General features: G+C 45.2%; 1 protein-coding gene across 1 annotated transcript in view; it reads left to right on the top strand.

The window, feature by feature from the left end:
• SND1 (staphylococcal nuclease and tudor domain containing 1) overlaps positions 1-24,706 on the top strand; it is a 412,864-nt gene that overhangs the window by 278,547 nt on the left and 109,611 nt on the right. The gene's annotated exons all lie outside the window — the stretch shown is intronic.

The raw sequence follows: 24,706 nt of genomic DNA, 5'->3' as shown, positions 1-24,706 counted from the left end.
TGCATGGAGTGGCCTCTTTCCCTCTCACGTGATTTGCCTGATGAGCAGTCTGCTTTGACTAGAGAGGAGGGAATTTCTTCCCCACAGCTTGGTGGGTGGGGAGACGTGGTAACAGATACTTGTTTTCGCTTCTATTCAGGCTCACACCCCTCTCTTCTATAGTTGAATAGTCAGAGGTTATTTTTTAACACCTGTTACTGCTTGGCGCTGCGAGGGGAAAGAGAGGGAGATAGTATGTGCCTTTAAGGAGCTTCTTTTCGACAAGAAACATTTAGATTACACCACAGTACAGCACATACTTAAATAAATGCCGGTAGTTAAGTTCTCTTCGGGGAACTCTTCCTCTTGGCACATGGAAACTCCACCGCCTAGATCATAAGAACCGAGTCAGAAGTGCCCAGTCATGGACTGTGGACCTGGGAATGGAGCCTCCTAGGCTGAGGCGTGCCCAGCTCTGCCTCAGCCAGGGTTTGGCTGGTTTCCGGCAGCAGGTTGAGGGCCGGAAGTAAAGCTCTGGTAGATAGCTGTGCATTCACATCATTGTGCTCTTTCTTTGTGGTAATAGATGGTGGTTCTCTGAGGTCTGTCACAGGGACCCTTCCTCTTGGTGAATTCTGGCTTTTAAAACACATCATGAAAAATCCAGGGAAGTCACACTGGAAAATAGATGTGCATTCTAGGTAATAAATACAGAGGTAGGTAACAATTCTTTATCCACTCTGTCTTGTCCATCAGCTTTTCAGAAGAAGTTTAAAAGTTTGAAAGGTCAATGGGCACGACAGACTTCATGAAGAATTGTTACCTACCTCTGTATTTCTTTTCTTCCATGAGGATGGTTTGTGTTTCATGTCTGGTGTACTCTTGTTAGACGTGTCCTTTAGTGGCTTCCATGAGATCTGGCCTCCAAACACGGGAGCCTCAGTGTTTATGTGTTTGTTTACTTTTTTTCCCCTAGTCTCTAGTTTCTTTTGATCTCTGTTCCTGTTACCTGGCAAAATTGTTCTCCAGAAACTGAGTCTAACAAGGCAAGTATAGATGGCATGGAGGAGATGAGCGGGTCCCTGGAGTGTTTGGAGTAATGAGCAAAGCATGAGATCCAGTGGCTGGCGTCACAGTGAAAGTACGGGGCAGATGAAGGTTCCTTGGGGTTGTGGTTGTATGGTGGCGGGCATCTAGATGGTACTCAGAGTGTTCAGAGTCTCATTTGTAAATGCTACATGAGGATGCTGGTGGAAACAGTTGAGACAAACAGCTCACTAAAGACCCAAGGAATCCCACAGACTCTTTCATGTTTTCATGACATCTGTTATCAGGTGAAGGACTGCTTGCTGCCCATCACTTCCCAGCCTGCTGGGGCTCCAGAGGAGGGGGATGGGGTTGACCGCCTGAGCTCCCCCAGCTGCCCAGCTATCCAGCACCCTCGCAGTTCCCTGCACCTTCCTCCGCTCTGTCCACGGGTTCTGACAGAGACCTTGAACTAAGTGGGTTAGGAATAAACTGCTTGAATGCGTTTGTGCAGATAGCTTCTCTCACCAGCTCTCTGAAGTGCTTTTTGAAATACACGGGAGCCCTTTGTGTGAGCTGCTTTATAAGCTGTGAAGTCCATTGTCACCGCTCTCTGCAGCCAGCATGTCTCTAACCTAAGTAATGTGGACTAGGCTCCTGGACAGGGCTGGGGATTGGCACCGGCGGCAGCAGCGCTGCCCTCCAGAGTCGCCAGCAGCTGTTGCAGGTTGGAGGATCTGCAGGAATGGAGATGGCTGTTCGCAGATATTGGCGCTTGCCTGGTGATGACACTTGCCTGGTGATGAATGACGCGTCTGTGCGCGCGGACTCTGGATGCTTTCCTTCGGCCTTTTCTTCTCAGCCCCTGATTGTGGCGCCCGCTCAATGGCCCCGTTGTGGAGGAGGGTGCTGAATGGAGGGGTGAGTGGCCTGCCTCTACCGCCATTCCCTCCCTCCATTGGCCTGAACTGAGACAGTAAGAATAGCTCTTTGATCCCCTGAACTGGTTCTTGGGGCAGGAATTTCGTGGCACATTGCGCAGATGCCAAGGAGCTAAGAATCCAACCTCCCGAGGCCAGAAAAATGAACTTCACCTGAAAGAGAGCCACGTGATCCCCACTTCCATTACTCTGGTGTCCTTTTGCCTTAACCCACTCATCTGTACCAGAGTGGCCAGAAAAGGTCTATTTTGATAAAGTCATTGATGGGTGGTATGTTTATTTCTGATGTGATTGCCCAAGAGTGAACTTTTTAGGGGTTTGTGCCACTTTTATGATTCCTTCGTATCACACACAGTCATGCATATTCACGTATGCATATGCTGAAACTGGTGTTACAGTGCCATCTCCTTAGAGATTAAACTGCAAAGAAACTGTCATGAATGACCTCTTTTAAGAGACTTGCACCCTCGCAACTCTAACCTCTGCCGTGGTTCTCGCGTGTCACCTTTTAATTTTGTCTACTTGCCACTGTCTGAAATTTTCTAGTTATTTGTTTGTTTTCGTGACTCTTTGTATCACCAGAGTGTAAGATGCTTGAAGGCAGGGACCTTGTCTTGTGGCTGCAGAACCCCTGTACTAGTGCCTAGAACAGCGCCTAATCCGGAGTCAGCATTCACTGGACAGTTCTTGGATGAATGAATGGATGCACACTGGTTCTGGGCTAACACTTGTTAGCTTATTTGGAAATTCTGAAAACAAAATAACAACACTATTACCATGGAGAATGAGTGCTAGAGCCACAGCAGCCCTAAATTGGAAAACAGAGTACCAAACTGGGTCCCTGTCTAGAGAACTGGACTGAGGCTTAAAACTGCCCCTCAAAGTCACATAACCTCTCTGGGCCTTGGACTTTTTCAAAGAGTGAGGGGATCGGATTAGGTTTCTCTCGAGATTTGAATCTCTAATAATAATAATAACCTTAATGAGTATTATACGCTGTGAATTAACTCATTTAATCCTTACCACGGCTGTTAGGTGGATACCATTACAATCCCCATTTCATAGATGAGAAAACTGAGGCCTAGGAAAGTTAACTTCCTAAATAAAGAGCAGAGCACATTTTCTTGATCTTATCCTTTGTGCTGTCGTTTAGAACGTGTTGCGCAACTTGACATTGAATGTACTTGAAGGTCTTACCTCTTCTGTTATTCCAGTCTTCCGTCCATTCATTTCATCTGCCTGTGCTCTCTTGTTGGCTAGGAATCAACCAGATGCCACCTTTCTTCTGGGATGACCAAAAGCAAAGCTTAAGAAGGGGATGGTGGTGGCCCTCTTTAGGAAATGCAGTAATGTGGATATGAGATTTTAGTTGTTGTTTTAGAGTTTGGATTTGTTTCTTGGCCCCAATAGGAACACACCTAAGCTGAGAGCATGGCTAGGACATGTGACTGGGGAGGAGAGAGAGAGCAGGTCAGACCTGTGGGATGGGTTTATGAGCAGGGGCGTTTATGGACAAATTAAACTTTAGCCCTGAGTAAGCAAAGTCCTAAGCCAGTTATTACTGCTCTGGCACTTCTAATGGGCCCTATGCAACCCTTATAAATTATTCAGCTGCTTTACTAATAAAAGGCCGAGCTACTTGCCTAGTCCTGGTGATTCTTCAGTAGAGCTCAGAGAGAACAGGTTAGAGGGGCAGCAGTACTCACTGACCTCCAAGGAACCCTCCTTTCTCATATGGAGATGAAAGGGTTAAACTGACTACCTCAAGTAGCAGAGTTTTGACAGATAATGCATAAAACTGTTAATACTGGAGATAGACAAAGGGCTTTCCTCTGAGGAGATGCCTGCCAAGGTTCCCTGGACTGTTAGATCTGATGCATATTTCACAGTGTCTTGATCATGGTGATTAAATGTCCCAGGATATCTAGCACTTAAGCATCAGAAGTTGTTGGGTTTTTTAAAATAATACTCATAACATTTTATTTTGTTATAATTTTAAATTTACAGAAATGTTACAAGAACTGTGCAAAAATCTTTCCGTTACCTTTGTTGAATTGCTAACATATTGCCTCATTTGCTGTCAGTGTAGTTTTAGAATCAGAAGACTTTTGCCAAATTGCCCCTCACATCTATAAACAGTGAAAAATAATTTTTTCCATCTTCTACAGAATATACTTTAAAAATGTTTTTCTTATGTGGTCACTGAACTTGTTCCCTGGCAACAACCATGATACTGCCGCAATTTGGAGGATGGGCTGTTACGGCTGTACATCCTGGCTTTCCTGGGCGATCTCCTGCTTTCCAGCGCTCTATTCCAAGTTCAGGCCAAGTGTCAAGCTGGTGGGTCTTTTTAGTTCAAAAGATATCATTACGGTAGCTTTGGGGGCTCTGTCAGCCCCAGATGTTTCCAGAGGTGAGGGACCCTGGAAGTAGCACTTAGGGCGGTGGTCTCTAGCCCCACCTGGACGCCCCTGGGAAGGTGCTCATCCCAGCAGATCAGCACGTTTGCTCTCTGAGCCCCTGGAAATGATACAGGCTTTCTAATCTTACTTCCTTTCAGATTTCAGTGAACAGTGGATCTGATTAAAGCAAAGTGACTCATTCATACACACATCCAAGCGTGTTTGAGTTCTGTTTTTTAAAGGTGCTCAGACAATATCAGTGATTTCTCGAGGAGCTCTACATTTATCTGGACTCTAATCTGCGGCAAGCTGAGGGGGCACCACGGAAAGGAGACTCAAGGCTGCGATTTCCCAGCGCACCCTGGAAAAAGCCTGGCACTTCTGTTCAAGGACCCGACTGCTTGTCTCACAGTTCATGGCACAGAATTTCCGAAGAGAGACTCTTTTCTTTTTTCTTTCAACTTTGCACATTCTTGTCATCCTGTTTGCTCTTCTGCACCCTCTCCCAGTATTATGTCTTCGTGACTTTTCACAGAAACAATACCGTGTTGGTATTTGTGCTTGTTCTCATTGATTGTCTCTTTCTCCTTCACTAGACTGTTTTTTCATTCGTTGGTGAATGGCCTTGATTTTGTAACAGTAAGAATTGTCACAGTAATGTTTACCACCAATAATTAGCATTTGTACTTAGTCAAGCATTTTGTCCCCATTGCTTTCCATGATCCTATAGAGGACTTGACGAGATTGTTACCTTTTAGTACGGCTGGAAATATTCAGCTTAGTAGAGTTGGACTTGGAGGCCTAATTTTAGGGGAATAAAATTAGTGAAAGGTGAGTTTGAGATACTTTAAAGGACAGTTGATGATAGAAAGTTCACTGGACAAGAAATGGGAAGACCTTGTTCTCATCCAGACCCTACTGCTGACTCTGGCCTTTAACAAGGTTCACACGGGTACCTGTCCTCACTCCTGGCTCCCCTTGGCTGTACGCTTATAGGCGCTACCCCAGCGATTGTTAATTCCGGGATAGGGTCCCAGTTTACGTGGCCTTGGATTATGTTAAATGCGAGCTGACGTTCTTTCTAGCCCTAAAATGCCATGACCTTATGGACTCTTCCCATTGCTCAGGAAATTGAGTTGATTGGATTTTTGCCCTGACATAAATGTGATCTGTATGAGGAGGTGAAGACAGCTTAGAAGACAGCTGGTGTCTTCCCTCAGTTCATCAGATAAACATTCTAATTGGATGGCAGGGCTCAGTTTTGAAGTATCCTGAGCTTAAAGGTAAGCTAGCCAAGGGCTAATGCTAATCGATCCAGTTCTCAGAAGAGTAATTAGGGCCCTAAGGAAACGAGGACCACGTGCTTCTAGGATGGCTCCAAAGAAGCAGAGAAGCTTCCTTGGGCTTCTTTGGAGCAAGCTGCTTCTTTAGAGCGCAGCCTTTGCTCAAATTTCTCCCATGTGTTCATGTAGGACCTGGGCCCCTCCGTGGCCCAACTGTCTTATGTTCCTAGGTCTCTTCTCGGTGGGGTTATAGATTGATTGTGCTAAGCATTGGTTTATCCTGGGTTTGTTTTTCTTCACGTGCCCACTTTTTAAAGCTACAGATTTAAACACATAAGCTGGGAAATACGTAAGTTTCAAATTCTGTTAGAACGCTGGTTCACACACTTCACACATGAGGTATATTGAGGGTTTACCTTTAGCAGCAGCCCAACTAGTAATTGCCAATACTGCTTATGTACGATGGTGTGGAATTGCCAGCCATTACTATGAGAACCTTCACTTTTGCATTTCCTGACTCATTTTACACTGAACAATGCAGATGTGCAGAGATTTGAAGGGGAGGGATGATAAGACCAGGGAGCTGGCAAGTAAATGAAACTCTTCTCTTGAATCCCTTTGAATGGCAAGTTCTCGGTACTCATTCGGCTCCTGCCCTTGTGGAAGCTTGTTTTCCCTAAATCTTTAAGAAAGAAGGAAAATAGTTTGACCTTTATTTGCAGCAAGCTTCAAAGTAGTTCAAGTTCAATACTTAGCAGGAAGATTGCCTTTAATGAGCCAAGTTTAGAGGAGGTGGATTTTAATCTCGATGCTCAGCAGGAGAGGAGATGCGCATACACAGTGAGGAAAGTATGTTTGTAGCTTTAACTCTTACATTTGAAACAGAACCAGTCCCCCAGCAGCATTTAGGAACCACAAAACCTGCGTGCGTTTTTTTTGTTGTTTTTTTGAGCAAAAAAGCATCTCATCTGTAGCATGTGCCTGTGTGTAGGGTCTTGAATTTAAAAAAAAAAAAGAAAACAAAACACCCTTTACTCAAGTCACTCAGAAGTCACCTTTACTTACTTGGAACTTCATCTGAGAAATTCCTGTTCCAAAGCAAGCTCTTTCCCCTTCTTCCTGAGCTCCCTCCCTGCTCAGGATTTGGCCCCAGCCTGGGGTGAAGTGTGGGTTAGATTCTCTACAGAAGGAAAAGGTGCTTCCCTCAGCCTTTGTCAGCGCTAATAGCCAGCTGTGTTTAGTGCTCTCACTTTGTTTTTCTTTCCCTGGTTGTTTGGTGAGCCTGGTTTTATGCTGAATAGAAGATAAGCCTGCTTACTGATCCCTCCCCTTCCCTCTCATCCCTCCTCCTCTCACTGCACTGGGAAGAAATTCTTGATTTGCAGTTTAGAACTGAGACTTTAGAGGGGGCCTGTCGTCACCAGGACCCGGATGGGAACCAGCTGGCACTGACCACTGGCGGCTGCGGGTAGTCATATTTACTTAGAGACACAGGATGGTTCCTGGGCACTTCCACGTGGTGCTGACACTCACTCCCGATGAGTTCTAGCATCATGCTTCTCAAACTCAGCAGGTCTGGAGGAGGGTCAGAGATCTTGCATTTCTAACAGGTTTCCCGGTGATGTCAGTGCTGCCTGTTTACAGACCAGTCTTGATGGGAAATGATCTAAATCTCTTTTCCTTTTTTGTTCTTTCCCTCCTAGACTTGGAAGTTATGAAATCTCCATTGCACACACAAATCCTTAGTGGCTGTGAGAACAGGTTTTGGAACCAGTTCCCGTCTCGTCTGTGCTTAGGCTCTCCCACTTGCTAGATACGTGTAGTTTCCCCATTAAAAAGTGGGGCTGAAAGGGTGTTACTGTGTAATGAGCAAATCATTCCTGTGAAGTGCTGCTTATCCAGTGACCAGCAAAAACCCAAAGTGGCCATTTTGAGCCCAGACTTGCTTGCATGATTTGAATTCTGTTCACATAGATGCTGTCATCTGGGGAGGCCTCAGCCTTGAGGCATTTTAGGGCAGTGCCTTCTTTCCCATCCCTGAGACTAGAACTGTGGTCTTATTGTGATGTTCCCTTCCTCCTGCTCACATTAGCCCTTGCTTTTTTTTTTTTTTTTTTTAATAAATTTATTTTTATTTATTTATGGCTGCATTGGGTCTTTGTTGGTGTGTGCGGGCTTTCTCTAGTTGCGGCGAGCGGAAGCTACTCTTTGTTTTGGTGCGTGGGCTTCTCATTGCGGTGGCTTCTCTTGTTGCAGAGCATGGGCTCTAGGCATGCAGGCTCAGTAGCTGCGGCTCGTGGGCTCTAGTGCGCAGGCTCAGTAGTTGTGGCACACAGGCTTAGTTGCTCCACGGCATGTGGGATCTTCCCAGACCAGGGCTCGAACCCATGTCCCCTGCATTGGCAGGCGGATTCTTAACCACTGTGCCACCAGGGAAGTCCCAGCCCTTGCTTTTTGAGGGGTGTGGAGCATCCTCATTTGGTCTGTCCTCATGGCCGCATCTTGTGGAGCTGGAACAGATCTTTTCTGCCATGATACATATATTCAGATCCTCTGTGTGGTATAGCACAGTGGGACAGTTAGCCCTCAGTGAAGGATAACCAAGCAATGTGTCCAGTAGCAATGGAAGTTGCCAGTTAAATCTCAGCTGTATGTTAGGTTGCAGACTCTTTTTTTTTTTAATACATCTTTACTGGAGTATAATTGCTTCACAATACTGTTAGTTTCTGTTGTACAACAAAGTAAATCAGCCATATGCATACATATATCCCCATATCCCCTCCCTCATGCGTCTCCCTCCCACCATCTCTATCCCACCCCTCTAGGTCGTCGCAAAGCACCGAGCTGATCTCCCTGTGCTATGTGGCTGCTTCCCACTAGCTATCTGCTTTACATTTGGTCGTGTATATATGTCCATGCCACTCTCTCACTTCGTCCCAGTGTCTTACCCTTCCCCCTCCCCGTGTCCTCTCTCACTTCGTCCCAGTGTCTTACCCTTCCCCCTCCCCGTGTCCTCAGGTCCTTCTCTTATGTCTACCTCTTTATTCCTGCCCTGCCACTAGGTTCATCAGACTCTTAACACAGAGAGATACTGTGTCTGAAAAGGAATTCCTTCTAGTGAGTAAAGCTGCATTGTTGGGACAGAATGTGATGGTGAAAATTGGAAGGTGGAAATGTGGGGTCTGCTTGGTTGAAGAATGTGCCTGAGTTCACAGGGCCTTTCACCAATCCTGGTCCCTTCCTTAGTAGTGAGTGTGGGAACAGTTCTCATTCACGATTCCTACTCCAGTCTTTTGTAGTTTCAATCCCATTTCCTCTTTATTTATGCAAGATACTTTTATTTTTTCCTGCCCCTAATTTTTTTTTTTTTTCTTCTTTTCTCTCCCTCTTCCCTCTGATAGGAAAGGGGGGGCGGGCAGGAAGCTTTCTGTGGTGGGACTTGTGAACCAGTGCCTGTGCTCAGTGCATTTACATGGATTCCTCATTGAATCTCCCTTAACCCTCTCAATCTGCCCTTTATTTAATTTATCATCATAATGTTCGTTTGGGGGACAGAAATACCAAGGAAAAGTTCTAAATGCTTTGAATCAAATGAAATTTTTTCCTCATCCTATCAGTGAATTCTTTTCACTTAGATTTCAAGCTGTTGCAAAACAAGTCTTGTTAATTTTCATTTATTCAGAGGCTGCTTATCCCATTTGGCAATTACCACTTCCTTCCCCGCTCTCTCCTGCTGCTGCTCTTATCTTAGCCTTTTTACTGTTCCTCCTCCACCAGAGGGATGGAGAGGGGAATGGATAGAAAATTTAAACAGTAAATGTTGCTACTTTTTTTTTTAATGAGATCATTGTGAGGCAAAAACTGACAACAGTTATGTTTGGAAAATTGGATTGACTTTTAAACATTCACTGTCTTACAAGTACTTCTTGGTATTGTGGGCAAGGATAGATGGGCTGATTGATGCAGAGAGTACAGAGGGCAACTAGATGAGTGCCTCTCGATGGAATGAGTCTGGCACAACCTGTCTTCCTTCCTTCTCTCCCTTCAGCAAATATTTACTGAATGTACACTGTGTTCTGGGGACAGAATGGTGAACAAGACAAAGGCCCACCTTTCAGGAGCTAGCTGTGGGTTTCTGTCTAGGGGTGCCGTGCTCAAGATCTTACTTGTGAAAATATTTCTCTCCACTCCCCCCAGGACGCAGCCCGTGGGCCTCTTAAGAGCAGGAGCCTTTGTTACCTATGCAGGTAGGATCGTCGGTCCTTCCCTCACTGCTGCTTGATTTCTTCTCCGTGATGAAGCAGTGGGTCTGCTGGTCTGACGAAGCAAGGCTTGGGAGAGACTCGGGAGATTCCTCTCATCCTTTAGTCTCTTATGTCTTCGGCTTTGTCTCTCTTGCCCTGGAAACTCAGTCTCCAGCCGTGTGACCGCTCTCCGAGAGCTTTGTATTTGTGTTGGCAGAAGTTCGAATCTGGAGAGCAATACTTCTTATGGATTAATTGCCAAAGTAATTATATTGTAAAATAATACGCATGATTGATACTTAATATATCCCTCTCCGGGGAGCTGGAGAGCTTCACTGATTTGGAGAGGTGAGCCGGTTGCTGGTTTAGGAGCAGAGCTTTGTATGAAAAGCCAAATGGATGGCCTGGGCTTAAAGGCAGGAGCAGAAGATGGGAGGTGGTTACAGGACAGCCACCGTAATCAGGAGGTGTGTTGCTCCACGAAGGTGCCCGCCGGTTACACTCAAGACGTGGTAAATCTCCAGGAGATGATGGGCAGCGGGGCGAGAGGAGAGGAATCTTTTTTTTTTTTTTTAATTGTATTTAGTTATTTATTTATTTATTTATGGCTGTGTTGGGTCTTCGTTTCTGTGCGAGGGCTTTCTCCAGTTGCGGCGAGCGGGGGCCACTCTTCATCGCGGTGCGCGGGCCTCTCACTGTCGCGGCCTCTCTTGCTGCGGAGCACAGGCTCCAGACGCGCAGGCTCAGTAGTTGTGGCTCACGGGCCTAGTTGCTCCGCGGCATGTGGGATCCTCCCAGACCAGGGCTCGCACCCGCGTCCCCTGCATTGGCAGGCAGATTCCCAACCACTGCGCCACCAGGGAAGCCCGGGAGAGGAATCGTGCTCTCCTGTTCAAGCTTGTTGAGAACGCGCCTCCCCGTGTCTGCAGTGGGGTCCTGCGGATGAAGACTCCTCCCCTGCCGCCCAGGCTGCCGAGCAGGCGCTCTGTAAAGCTTCTCCCTCCCCTTCCCTGCCGAGCAGGGCACACGCAGCCTCGCCGCACAGCTAGAACGCCTTATTTATTGATTCGGGTGATCCTAATGTGCCTATTTAATACCCTTCTAAAAGCGCTTTTTAGCACATGAGCAAGTAAGGAAACCCACTAAATCCTAGGCACAGAGGGCTGTTTAAGGATGTTCCTGCCGCTGCATACTTATGGACAGGGGCTGGAGTTATGACAGTTATCTCTGTTCGCTAGGGCACTGATGTATATCTGCTGCATCTCCCATGGAGGGCTGCGCCTTATCTTGAGAGAGAGCAGTGAGAGCACAGTGAGAGCACTCGTGCTGCCCGGGCGGGTGGGGACTCCTTGCGGGAAGCCATGTCGCCCCCTACCGGCGGGGGTGGGGTGAGCGTGGTGGCACATGCCGTGGAGACTTGGGCGGAAAATCAAGGATTTAAAACAGGAGCGAGAACAATACAGTTCCTAATAGCTCTCCTCAGGGAGGAATGTTTTAACCTGCTTCCTTTTTTTTTTTTTCTTTTAAACTGTATAGATTTTTTTTTTTTTCAGTAAATTTATTTATTTATTTATTTGGCTGCGTTGGGTCTCTCTTGCTGCGTGCGGGCTTTTCTCTAGCTGCGGCGAGTGTCATTGCGGTGCGTGGGCTTCTCATTGCAGTGGCTTCTCGTTGTGGAGCACAGGCTCTAGGCGCGCGGGCTTCAGTAGTTGTGGCACGTGGGCTCAGTAGTTGTGGCTCGCAGGCTCTGGAGCACAGGCTCAGTAGTTGCGGTGCACAGGTTTAGTTGCTCCGCGACATGTGGGATCTTCCCGGACCAGGGCTCGAACCCGTGTCCCCTGCATTGACAGGCAGATTCTTAACCACTGTGCCACCAGGGAAGTCCCTATAGATTTGTTTTTAAAAGAGATGGTCAAGTGGTTTCTTTTTCTGTTTTTTTTTGTGTGTGTTAAAGAAATAACATGGATATTGACGATTTTGTGAAAATAGAAAAATTAGAAATGAGTAAGCACTTCCATCATCCAAACAGTAGCCAACATTTGCGCGTAACTCCTTTCCTCTTGTGTTCCTAACCTATTCCCTGCTGGCTCTGAGAGCCAGGAAAGACCTGGTTTGATCTCCATGTCTTATGCAAGGGCCCTCACTAACTTGGATTAACTTGTCTGTTTCTCTGTCCTTAAAATATAGGACTGGTAAATTTAAAGGAGATTAAAAATAGAAAAGTAAATGGAGAGCGAGCTGGAGGGAAGACAGGCTGAGTTCTGTTGTTAGATTGTCCTTGGTACTGGCCCTTGGGAATTTGTGGTTGAGCAGAAATTTAGGGCTCTTTTTGAGCTTCTGAGACCCAGCCTTTTAGGGACCAACACCCACCCCATTTCTTGGGCATATTATCAGGAATCCGTAGAGTTTATAGAATTAGTTTCTTCTAATCTTCTTTCCAGGCAGGATCCCAGTCTCCTAATGAATCTTCCTTCATGTGTTCTAGTGATCCTTCTGGTCTGTATTCTCTATAACAGAGATGTTTCTAGAATGTACATCTGCTCACGTTGTCCCCCTGCTTATAATATCTCAGTGGTTCTTTTGCCTTCACAATAAGGCTTTGAAGGTTCTTCATGGTCTGAGCCCCATTCATCTTTGTAGCTTTCGCCTCCCTGCACCTCTACCAAGCCCTCTTCCTGAGCAGAGGCACTTGACGTGTCCAGAACCAGCCATGCTGGCCTCAGGGATTTAACACATTTTGTTCTCTCAGCTTAGAGTGTCTGGCCCCTTTTCTCCTTTCATCATCAACCCTTCACCCCCAGGAGTCCAGCTCTAGGTATGTGCTCTCAAGGAAACCTCGGTTTAGCATTCTGATTATCTGTGTACATGTCCGTATGTTCCTTGCCCACCTCTATGCCCACTCCTTAGCCCAGCGCCTGGCATGGAGCGGGTGTGCAGTCCATGTATGCCGAACGAACAGAGCAATGCACAAAGATTTTCATACGGTCATCACCTGCCAGGTCTCTGCTCCCATCTCCTTCCTCCGTGACTGCGCAGGTTCCCTGAAATGCAGAGTCAAGGTACCCCACCTGCTCTGATTGCCCCACTGTGTGCAGTAGAGGTCTGGAGGATACATCAGATGGCATCGGAGTGACCAGTCCATTTGGGGAGGATGGTGTGCTTGTTAAAACAGACTAAAATTGTCAAAGCAGTGAAGTGAGGATGCAGTTAGAAAACATATGTGGAGGTTCATGGGGCAAAGAGTGATTGGGAGGAGCTCCCTGGAGGGCGTGGAGCTTCAGCCAAGTCCTGAGGGCTGTTTCCTGGTCTGCCAATGATTATTACTGGTCTGCTGCTGAGTTCCAAGGACGGGAGCAAGCCTCAACAAGCAAGTCATCTCCTCATCCTAGCCCTGGACACTCCACTCCATGCACTTTGATGCATGTGTGCGTGCATTTGGGGCAACTTCTCCCTGGTACTTTCTCCGTTACTTTTACCACTCATCCCCTTCTGTCACACTGTACGATTTACTTGTTTAATATCTCTTCCCTCTACTTACAAGTTCCATGAAGGCAGGGAATTCTCTCTGCTTCATTTGCTACCATGGAGTGAAACCTAGCACCTGGAATATTGCCTACTTCATAGTGGGCCTCTCATCAACAGGGAGCATTTCCCAGAACAAGGAAATCCTGTATGAGAGGCCATATAGAAACTGAGCATTTACCCATCTGCTCTTCACTATCTGTGTCCCGGGGAACTGGAAATACATAATTAAAATGCATGATCCCATAGTTCTATCCCCAGCTCTCCAAAAAAGCAAGTCCAAGTGTGGTTTTTCATCAAAGCTATCTTACCATGTTGTCCCTGCTGCTTCTGAGCTAATGGAGTAGAGACATGACAGTGTTAGGACCACACTGGCATCGTGTTTGGAACCAGTGGTAATACACTAACTAGCAACTTCTACTGCCGAGGTTCTCAGCATCCTGATTGGAACCCGCCCAATCCTTCTGAGCACTGGTCCTATGTAGGTGGCGGTCGATTCGATGGCCATATCACTGTGAAAATGCCTTTGATGAATCGAAACTCATTCCCTTATCTTGTTCTTCTGATGCCACAGCTGCTGTCTTGTTGATTTAAAACTGAGACTGAGGATATATAATCTACTAAGTTTCTGTTTCTGACCGTCGTGTTCCATGGAAGGCTGTTGTTTCTATTCCACTTGGTGTGTACCTTTTAAACAGCAACAGGATTGTGGGCTTGTCCTCGTCAGTCTTGACGTATAGTAGAGGATTGTCCAGAGAAGGGTTGCTCAGGATTCTTAGACTAAGAATTGTGTGATGAGGACAATGCTGTAGCTGATTAAGTCATGATCAGCAAGTGTTTGGCTGCTTCTTAGCTCGTGTGTCGAAGGCTGGGGGTGGACATGAGGATATTTGGTGAACCCACAGGCCCCGGTAGAATCTGCTGGAAGGCCAGTAGTGCAAGGCCAGTCTAGTCTGAAGGGTCAGTTCGCCTATGGGAAGCTTCCTCCCTATCCATCACACTGGTCCTTGCCACCCAGGGGTTGAGGTTGAAATGGTTAACCCTTCTGAATTACTTGAGTAGGCACTTACTGTTTACCAACACTGCTAGAAGCATCTAAATGGTAAATTACCTGATTTAACATGTATAATAATCCTAGAATGCATTTAAATTGTTATCCGTGTTTCTCAGGTGAGGATACTGATCCCAGTTGTCTGTGCAGATGGCATCCTCAGAATGAATCAGGGCAGGTAGGACATAGCCATGCGTGGTAGCCCTGAGAGGCAGAACTAGGACTAACCCTGCAGCACTTAACTCTCCCTGTGAGGGTCAGGGTTGGCCGGCATGGTAATAAGAGTCCTATAAGACTGGGGTTCCAGTTCCCTGTGGAGATTCAGGCCTCTATGCGAAGCCCCTGGATAAATGTAACACATTGTCTTAGACTGACTACTCTACGTCTTTTTCGTCCATCGCTAAGTATCCAGAGCACGTGCGCCTGCTCTCCGACCTCTGTCTGCTCCACTGAGAAAGAGGTACGCGGGCCTTCCCGCACAGGAGCAGCAGTCGCCTCTCCCGCCTTCCCCTAGCCTTTGCCGAGTGCGTGGACGCGGCGATTCGGAGGCATCGGGCACAAGTACCAGCCTAGAACCGGTGACTTCTCAGCCATCTGGGTTCTCTGCACACACAGGAAATAGGACCAGAGGTGCGAGTGGAGGATACGGGGATGGAGAGGGAGACGGCATGCCGCACGCTGGTATGTTTGCTGCTATGGCTCTTATTACAGTTCTAAGGCAGTGTTAAATTAGCCAGTTAATAAAAATGAATATACCATTGGAAGCTACATTTGTGTGGGCCTTGTTGTTGGTGGTGTTAAATGGGCTAATTTAACACCATCCTAGAATGGTGGTGATTGTGATAGCAACAGCCCACAAGTTCAGGAGAAGATGGGGGTGGTTCCCTCCACAGCTTCCCCGGGCAGTGCCGTGTGCCCTGTGTCTTTGTTTGGTGAGGAGATGGGATAAACAATATCTAGACATCAGCTGTTCAGTGGCCCTTGGGACTCTGCTTCATGGTCAGGGGGATGTCTTAGGAGTCTCTCCCTGGCAGACTACATTGCAATCATTTTTGTGTACCCATTTCTTCGCATGTAGCTGTCTATATACTTATTCACCCCTGGATGCCATTCTAACAATGGCTTTCCATTTCACTCAAAACTGGAGTTCTTATTGTGGCCTACAAGTGTGTCCTTTCTACCCCTCCACAATATGTGTATTTCTAACATGTGCAACAGTGCTTGGCATATAGTAGGTGCTTGGTAAATATTTGTTGATGAATGAACTCCAACTAATAGCCACAGTATTCTCCTGTGATACAGAGATCTAGACAGGTGTGTTGGCAGTCATGTTGTGAGTATAGATTTTCATTTTATCTCAGCACTGGCCAACATCAGTCAACAGAAGAATTTGTTCGTGTTCTCCATTGAGTTCTTGTGCCCCCTCCAATCTACTGTCTGTTCCCACTCAGGTAGAGATAAAAGTAGAAATAGATCTGCTCTTCTAGCTGCTGCCCATTCGTCTTCTGGAGCCAGCTGGGTCGGAAGAGAAGGGCCAACAGTGCCTTTGCTCCTGTGGCTTTCCCCTTTCCCAGTTCCACATGACAGGATCTGGGCCAGTATCACAATTGTTGGCACAGACGCCCTGTTTTCCTCCACTTTCTAGAATGGATCCTCATTATTGATTCACAGTAAGTTCATGGTGTGGGGCTGCCCAGATGACCATGACTAAATGCCCTTAGCAGCTCCCCTCCTTCCAGCCACTGCAGCAACCGGAAGCGTTCCCCACATATTTCAGACCCCCTTTGGGGTTGATCGTGCTCCTGATTAAAACCACTAATCTCTAATAGAAGAACAAAGAAAACATCCTATTACAGTTATCTAGAAAATGGGGTGGAGTGCAGAAGTTCTGTTGAGCAACATAACTTATTTTTCTTTTTTTGAGGCCCCAGCTGAGGTTAAGTAAAGATGAATTAATAATGAAGTGAAATCAGCCTGGTTATATGACTTAACTCCGTTTAGCTATGTCCTACAGCCCCAGGGGCATCAGTTGCTGAGAAAACAGACATTAAATCTGTATTCACCATGATCCTTCTGTGTTGATCTGTGCAGGAAAATGGACCACGTTGCCGTCTATATTCACATCTTCTCTGAGTTATATTTTAGGAGGGAGATTAGGGCCAGACTCTGAGAGCCTTTAAGGAATTATATCAGATGCTGCAGTGTTAACAGTGAAATTGGAATGAAAGCTCAACTTCTGAGAGGTTCAGTACCAGCCTGCCAGCTGCCCAGGAACATCCTGGGATGAAGCTTAGGGGAATCCAAGGGAAGTTAGGTCTTGGAGAAGAGTTTTCTAGAGCCAAATGTGTCCTTTCCTTCTCAGATGGACTTGGGCGGTGTAGGCAGAGGTGCCTTAAACCATAAGAAAATCACTTTTACTTCTTCCTGGCAAGATAGGGCATTCACTAAATGCGTCCCTATCCTTCGGACCACGTAACCCCCTCACATGTGGACCTCTCTAGGTTTTCCTGTGGCCATAGCATTCTATCCAGATAGTTACTGAATTTGTCATTAATGTAGATGCATACCTGCTTTGCAGAATTAAATTACCTACTTGGGTAATTAGGGAGCATGAAATTTTAACATATCGCCCAAGTATCTAGGTATATTTCTAAAATCTTGCTGTAGTCAATCAGTGGCCTTTTTTTTTCATACAGTATCTACAAATGGTATTTATTTAACGTTTTTTCCTTCTTTCTTTTTCTTTCTTTTCTTTCTTTCCTTTTTCCTTTTTTTTTTTTTTTAAACGGAGCTACATGATGGTGAGGTCTGGATTCAGACATGCTCATTTTGAGCTACTTGAACAGCAAGCTGAAACATGAAACTAGAAGAAACCTTAGGATGATAGCAAAACAAATAAAAATTAAATTCTTTGATTGTTTGCCACTGTACCAAACACGTGCAAAGAGCACTCATTTTCAAGAAAGAAAGACCTAAAACCAACACAACCAAAATTTAAATACTACTTTTGCCATTTGAAATTGTCTAATCAGCCTCATTTTCCTCTATTGACATCATCATCTTCTGTTTGTTCTGATGCTTCATTTTTAGTATCTCTATGGGCTTATGAAAGCAGAAAGATTGCCTGGGTTGGAACAAGCTTCTCTACCATTTCCTATGTGTCCGTTCTCAACCAAAATAAATCAGCACAAATACCAGTGTCTGCTCCTTACCAGGCCTTTGAGACCTGCTTGGAAGAAAAAGGAGGGTATATCTTATCAGGCTAGCTGAAATCAACAAGCAGGACACCCTTCAGCAATAATAGTGTTGCCCTTTGGAGTCAGAAGGGCGTCTTTCTTAGCATTACCTTTGACAGCTGATTGGCCAGACCATTCTCAGCACGTAACCTGTGAGTTCCAGTGATTTGATCCTATCAGCACATTAAGATTATTGTGCATAACTCTTAGAATTTGTTAAGAGAGTATCAAGGTAGGATAACCACATTGGTGTATATTATTTATGCCTTTTCTCGTTATTAAAAAGAAAAAGTAATTTCAGAGTTCTAATGTAAAGCTGAAGTACACTTTGCATAAAGAGTATGATGGATTTTCTCACTACTTGGAATTGCTGTGCTTGAAGGAAAATGGGGAATGAGAATGAATATAGTCCTATAAATTAAGCCTTGAAACCCAAACAGTGCTGTGTAAGCAAGCTGACTACAAATCAAACACAAGTGTTTGCTAAAGAATACGTGATCTCAGTTGAGGCTGAACAGAACCAGCATCTTTGTACATATGTGTATATTTCTCTTGACATGTGCAAAGACTTGTTGCATTTCCATTCCTGTGGCCTCAGATCTCTCTGGCAAAAAGTATCATCCATTCATGAAGAAGAAAACTGCAGAGCAGATTTCCCCAAATGGCAAAGAATAATCTTCCTCAAATGTTGACAAATAGCAGGGGGGACTTGGGTGGGTTTTCTAGCTTTAAGGATCCCCAGATTTCCTATGTTTGTTTTTTAATATGTGATTTTCATTTCTTCACATTGTTCTGGCTAGCATACACAAGTCGTGGAAGGCTAGGTCATTGTGTGGATCACAGCGATCAAGCCCAGTGTGTTCATTCTTTTCAGCCCCATCCTCCAGGCAGCTGCTGATAGCCTTCCTGGAGCAAGTGCTGGGAACCGTCCAACTCCTCATTTTACAGATGAGGAAACAGAGGCACAAAGAAATGGAGCAGCCTCGTCATGGTCACAAGCTGTATTAGTCGTAAGGCAGGGGCTTCTTCCCATGGACTTTCATCTCTATACCTTGTGCTCTGGCATAGCATGTTCTTAACTCACCTTTTTTGAACAGATTGCTCCCAACTCAGAGCCAAAGCTACTTGAAGCATGAGTTCAGATGACACTGTGATCTCTTGGAGTCGATAGTAAAGTTTGGAGTAGAGCGTATTTTCCTTCTTAGAACCTCATGTCAAATCTCCAGTTACTTTTTAGCTTATTCTGATGACTGCATTCCATTTGATCTATTTTTCTCTAAGTTGTTCAGCAGCCGTGGGCCAAAATCATTATGTTCTGACTGAACCAGGAGATGGTGGCAGCTAGATTTGAAACTGAAATGCAAAGCATGTGCAGGGTGCAGCAAGTTGTTCGCTTTGGGTGATTGAGGATTATGGGTGAGGGAGTCTGGGAAGGTGGGGCTGAATTGCATCTTTCCCAACTGGGAGGCAGTTGTGGCATTTGGGGTGGAACTTTTCTGGACTTCCCATGAATTGCAGGATGTTTAGCGTCTTAGCTCCCCCTCCAGGGTGCCATAGCACCGTCTCCCAGGGGAAACATTGGGCGCATCAGTAAACCACTCCTGCAGTTTTCCAAACACTCCCAGGTGGTGTTTGCACAGCCCCGGAGTGAGAGATCTATTGGTTGGTAGCAGTATTGGAGAAGGAAGATGGAAACATGGAAAAATGGTTCTCCTGCTTTAGGAGTTGGCAATCTCTTTTTCAGTGGATCAGTATTTAACAATGGCATCCAGAAAGAGAACTCCCATGCCACCCTGATGCCTTATTCACAAGTTAGTGGCAGGGATGGGGGTGGTGGAGAAAAATTTGCTAAAATCACAGTGGAAAAAATCAGTAAAGGATGTAATTTCTGCTTTCATGGAACTGTCACTTGTTGCCATCCATGCTGTTTCTTTCTGGGAGCATGAATAACAGCAGCTTGATTTACTCCCTTCCTAAATTCCCAGCTGTTGTCTGTTCTTCATGCTTCACAAACGTCAGTGAGAAATAAGTCCTGGCATCTGAGAGATGCAGACCATTTCTTCCTAATCAGCACCCTATCCCTCCTGGCTGCTCCTTACTCCTGCCATGTTCTTTATAATCAAAAGTGTTAGCATTGTGTTGTATTTTTCTTGTAGTATCTTTTTACATAAGGGTATGGTAACTCTGCATTCGCCTGGAAACTAAAGTTCCTAAAAATATTTTCAAAAGATTCAACAGCATTTTGGGGGTCATTGGATCTCCCATCAAGCAGTGGTTTAGACCATGGTTAAATATACTAAAACTTACCAGGACGATTATCCTCTAAAAGTATTAGCTTGTATAGTAATACACACTTTTCAGTGTTTTCACATATTTTTCCCCTCTGGGTGCCTATTACAATGCTGTGAGGTAGGAAGGGCTATTGTTATCACCAAAGAGACTCAGAAAAGTTGTTACTTGGCCAAGGTCACATAGTTTAATTAAGGACGGAACTGGCACTTAGTACCCCGCCATTTCCTCCTCTTCCTTTTCAGGGACTGAGGGAGGAGACCAATTTGATTTGTCCTCTTTGGATGTCAGAACAATGTTTCTTTTTTTAAAGGAATATTTTAAGCTTTTCAATTCCGATCTTCCATTGAGACAAGTTCTTTATTCTTCTGCCAACGAAATGTGACCTCCTGTCAATCAAATATCTGTGTCCCCCTTTAACTCTTAGTTTTGAAACTTGTCTCAGTAACACAGACCTGCAGTCCCTGTTGCCTGGTGTATATATGTAATGTGGGGAAAAGCCATTTCCATGGTAGTAGGAAGTTAAAGATTTTTGTGACGTGCTGATGAGTTATGAGTCCACTTTTTACTTTCAGTCCCCTTTGAATTCCTCTGCAGAGGTTTGATGATTAGCCAATGACAGAGGGAAGAAAAAAGCTATGATAATGGTTTTCAAATAGATCGTAATTTTAATTGAAAAGAAATCTGACTGATAACATGAAATCTGACTGATAAAACATGTTTAGATAATAGGTATGCACACAGTGTTAGAATAATTATTACCTTTTTTCATTCTGTGAAATTATAATAAAATTTGTTGGGAGAAAGAATGCATAGGAAGCAGTTTGTTTTGTTAATAAGCCAGTTCCTTTTCTGCCTTAGAAGTGAGTGTAGTAGGAAGATTTGGCATTGTGCTTTCCCAAGCACAACACATCAGCTCTCAAATATCCTGACCTGGGCTGTGGTTCTCAGAAGGAACTCGAGTGTCCTGCCAGGCACATCCGTAGAGTCCTTTGCGCCTGTGCCCCTCCTGATTGCCTTGCGTAGCACCCTTCTGCCATTGTAAACATTGGGAGCATCAGTAAGCAGCCCCCTGCTTGTGCTAGATGCGTGTTCCTCTGGCCAGTTGTTGTTCACTCTTTCAGAGTGAACTTCAGGGTTGACTCCTGTCCAGATCCTTTACCTCCTCTGTGTTCTCAGGGCATCCCGTGCTGCCTCTATCATTGCATCATCCTTGTAACCACGTTGTCGTTGCATTGGCTTGTGACTGTTTCTTTGTCTGGAGTTTTGACACTGGGGACATGGTAGAAACTCTGTAAAGGGTGGGTGGGCGGGTGGTGATCTACTGTTCGGCCTCCCCAACCCCTGCATCCTGAGGAAGAGCATCACTGTGGCGTGTCCCTTTCTCTAGCCTGTCGTTGTGAGTGCCTTACACCGGGAGAGGGAAGGGGTGTGCCGACGGGGTCTCCTGCCACGCATCTAGGCAGAACCTGCAGTCTCGCGCAGCAAGGCGGAGTGTAGGGAAAGTAAATGATTTAGGAGACAGAACGCTTGGGGTGTGATGCTGGCGCCACTCCCTCGTGTATAAAATGACAGAGGTGGACAAGGATACTCCCAAGGATCTCTTAATCACTCTGACTTCGGGAATTCTGTGAAATACCCCTTCTTTAGGGAGACACTTTAGTGAATTCATTACAAATATGAATTTCTGACTCACAGGAGCAGACTCAAATTCTGGATCTGCCATTTATAAACCTGTTATGTAGGGCAAGTTATTTAACCTGTCCTTGCCTCAGTTATCTCATCTGTAAATTAGGGGTGCTCTAAGTATTAAATAGCATGATGCATGTTTTTTTAAAAGTACTTAATCCGGTGCTTAACCACAACGGAAGATACCACTCAGATTACAGTAGCTGTTATTTGTTAGACTAATTTCTTTGTGATCAGTCTATATTCTCTTGATATATGTCAAAAAAAGAACACAAACAAACAAAAAAAAAACCCTTTCAGTGATATGTAAACCTCGCTGTGATAATACCAACTACTTCCTAATGTGTTTTTTAAAAGCCAGCATAGCCTATCAGATTATCTTTCTGCTCAGGAAAAGACATCCAAAAACAGAATTCCATAGGCTAAACCAGGACCCTGGGCAGCCTGAGTTAAGATGAAGTGCATTCAGCCCAACTGATAGGATTCAATGGCAAGAACAACTGCCTGTCAAAAGATATGGCTTATAATCTGTGCCTCATAACCAAGTTGGCATGTGACTTTGTGTAGGTTATTTAATTTCTCTGATTTCCTGTTTCCTCCTCTGTGAAAATACAGAGTTTGGGCTGAACGATTTCTAAGGTTCTTTCCAGCTGTAAAATGTGATTCTGTAAATGTTTAGGTGATACGTGTAGATGTCCTTACAGTCATTTCCTTTTGTGTTTTAGGCTGGAAACCTAGGAAAGATAGGCAGTGTGGTTTTCTTCTCCAAGTTTTCCTTTAGGTTCTGTGTGTTATAGAATTGTTGTCAGTGTATGTGTTTTCTAGGTCCTTTATACATGAACTTGTATTAAAGCATGTCCCCCAACCCCTTTCTTCTGTTGAACACTGGGTGTTAATCCCTTTTCCATGTTATCTTGTTAACTTTGACCCGTGATTCTTGCCTCATCGAATCTTTGTTCTCATCTGATATATATTAAATAAGCAGGTCCTCAATGTCTTTACCACAAAAGCACTGAATTCAAGTGCTGTGATTCATTCATTCCTTTAACGATCTTTTTACTGCACTTTCACCCAGCTTCAGGCCACCCTTTGCAGCCAGATTATTTTGCTGGACTTCAGCTCTGAGTTGTTTAGATGTCCGCCTACCCTGTAGCTCAATTTGTTTGCTATTGAGGGTGATCACCAACCTTTTTATCCATCTTAGAAAGCTTGTAGGCTTTCTCTCCAGAAAATGCAACATACGGGAGAAAAAGGGTGTAACCAGCCAAGGAAAGAGAGGGAGCTTGAAACAGCATTGTTACTCAAAATGGCAAATAGTTTAATACGGCTGGCATGTCTCCTGTAAGAGGGACAATGGTTAAAGATGAGTTTGGGAAGTCAGATTCCCCATCTTTGAAGGGCCCTGTGTCCATGCTGCTTAGATTGTACCTCATAGAGAAGTCGTCGATGACTTCGAGTCGTGGACATTCTTAGTGAATGATGAGTCTGAAGAAGGCTATCAGTCTTCTCTTCAGAAAATACATGACCACACAAAGATTTTCATACAGTTTCATTGGATTGGCAAACACTAGCCCAAGCCCATCCTTGACCCACCCCCGTCCCTGACCCCCACTCCCAGGTTAGGAATCCCTAAGGTGAGTAATAGGAAGCAGTAAATGGTGGGTAATGCGTTATGTCTTTTTTTTCTTTTTCTTTTTAGTTTTAGAAATGATTATTACCTAGTAAAGCACACAAATCTTAAGTATACAGCTTGATTCATTTTATATATATAAAAGTACACATATAACTGCAAGTAACCAAGTAAACCACTACCCATGTAGAGGTATAGAATATTTCTAGCATCCCAGCAGGCTCTTTCATGGCCTTCCCCTCAAAGATAACCAGTATTTTGACTTCTGTTGCCATAGATGAGTTTTGCCTGTCTTGGACATCATACCTGGAATCATAATCTTATTTTACGAACTTTATTTTACCCAACTTTTGTCTGAGATTCATCCATGTTATTAGATATAGTGGAAGTCCCTCCTTTTTCACTGCATTGTCTATTTTTAAAAGATTACTTTTACTGCAATACGAAGACTAGATTGGGAGAATCCAAACTGCAGTCAGGAAGTTTGGGTAAGATGAAGAGGAAAGAACAGATCTGGTTAGGAGGGTTCTGATCTAGAATTCTGCTGGTTGTTTGATAATAGAGGATGGGAAAAGAGAGGTCGCTTTTCTGGCTTGTAAATAATAGCATGTTTGCAAGGAGAAGGTTATTAGGTCACCTTTGAGACCTTGAACATTCGATGCCTGTGGATTTTGGCAGGTCCAGATGAATTTGGTAGAAAGGTCAGAACTAAAGATGAAAACTTAGAGCATCATCAGCTTATAATGGAACCTGAAGCACAGGGAGCGAATGTGATTGCCTGGGACTGGGGGTTAGAGGAGGACGCAGCTGTGAAGGTGCAGGTTCTGACCGCGGAGACTTAGAGAAATAGGAGGGGCACCGGGAGGAAGGGTTAGCAAGGAAGCCGAGCCAAGGGCAGCGTGTGCGTCACAAAGGCCTGAAAGTTGGGAGGAGGCTTTGTGAGGTGTTCTGTAGCACCTCTCCTCTCCCACTCCTCCTGTATGTTTGTGTTCTGTCCGTACATGTGCCTGTCGTCCACACTGAACTGTGAGTTCTCAGAGGAAAGGCGCTGTGTTCCTTCCCCTACTCATTACTTTCCAAAATCTAGCAGAGTCAGTCTTTTACCTGGAAGTGCTCATGGAATGTCCAGGTTGCACTTACTTCTAAGGCAGCCCTGAATGGATGCCCTTCCCTGATGAGCACCTGGGGGGTCTCTTGATGAGGGAGCTTGGGCCCAGGAACAGAGCTGGGTTCAAAGCCCGGGCTCTGCAGAGCCCGAGGGGCAACGAGCAGCGGCGCTCTGGGAACGGCCTCCTTCAGCGAGCTGGGCGGCTCCTTCAGTTACATAAGATGCGTGTGTTCTGGCCGGGAAGAGCTGCCTGAGTGAGTGGTTAGCAAAAATGATTTGTGTGGAGTTATTTTGAGACCCCACAGG

This window comes from Balaenoptera ricei, chromosome 9 (assembly GCF_028023285.1).
Source record: "Balaenoptera ricei isolate mBalRic1 chromosome 9, mBalRic1.hap2, whole genome shotgun sequence".
NCBI lineage: Eukaryota > Metazoa > Chordata > Mammalia > Artiodactyla > Balaenopteridae > Balaenoptera > Balaenoptera ricei.
Note: the sequence above shows the minus strand (reverse complement) of the source record. Positions and strands in the feature narration are given on the sequence as shown.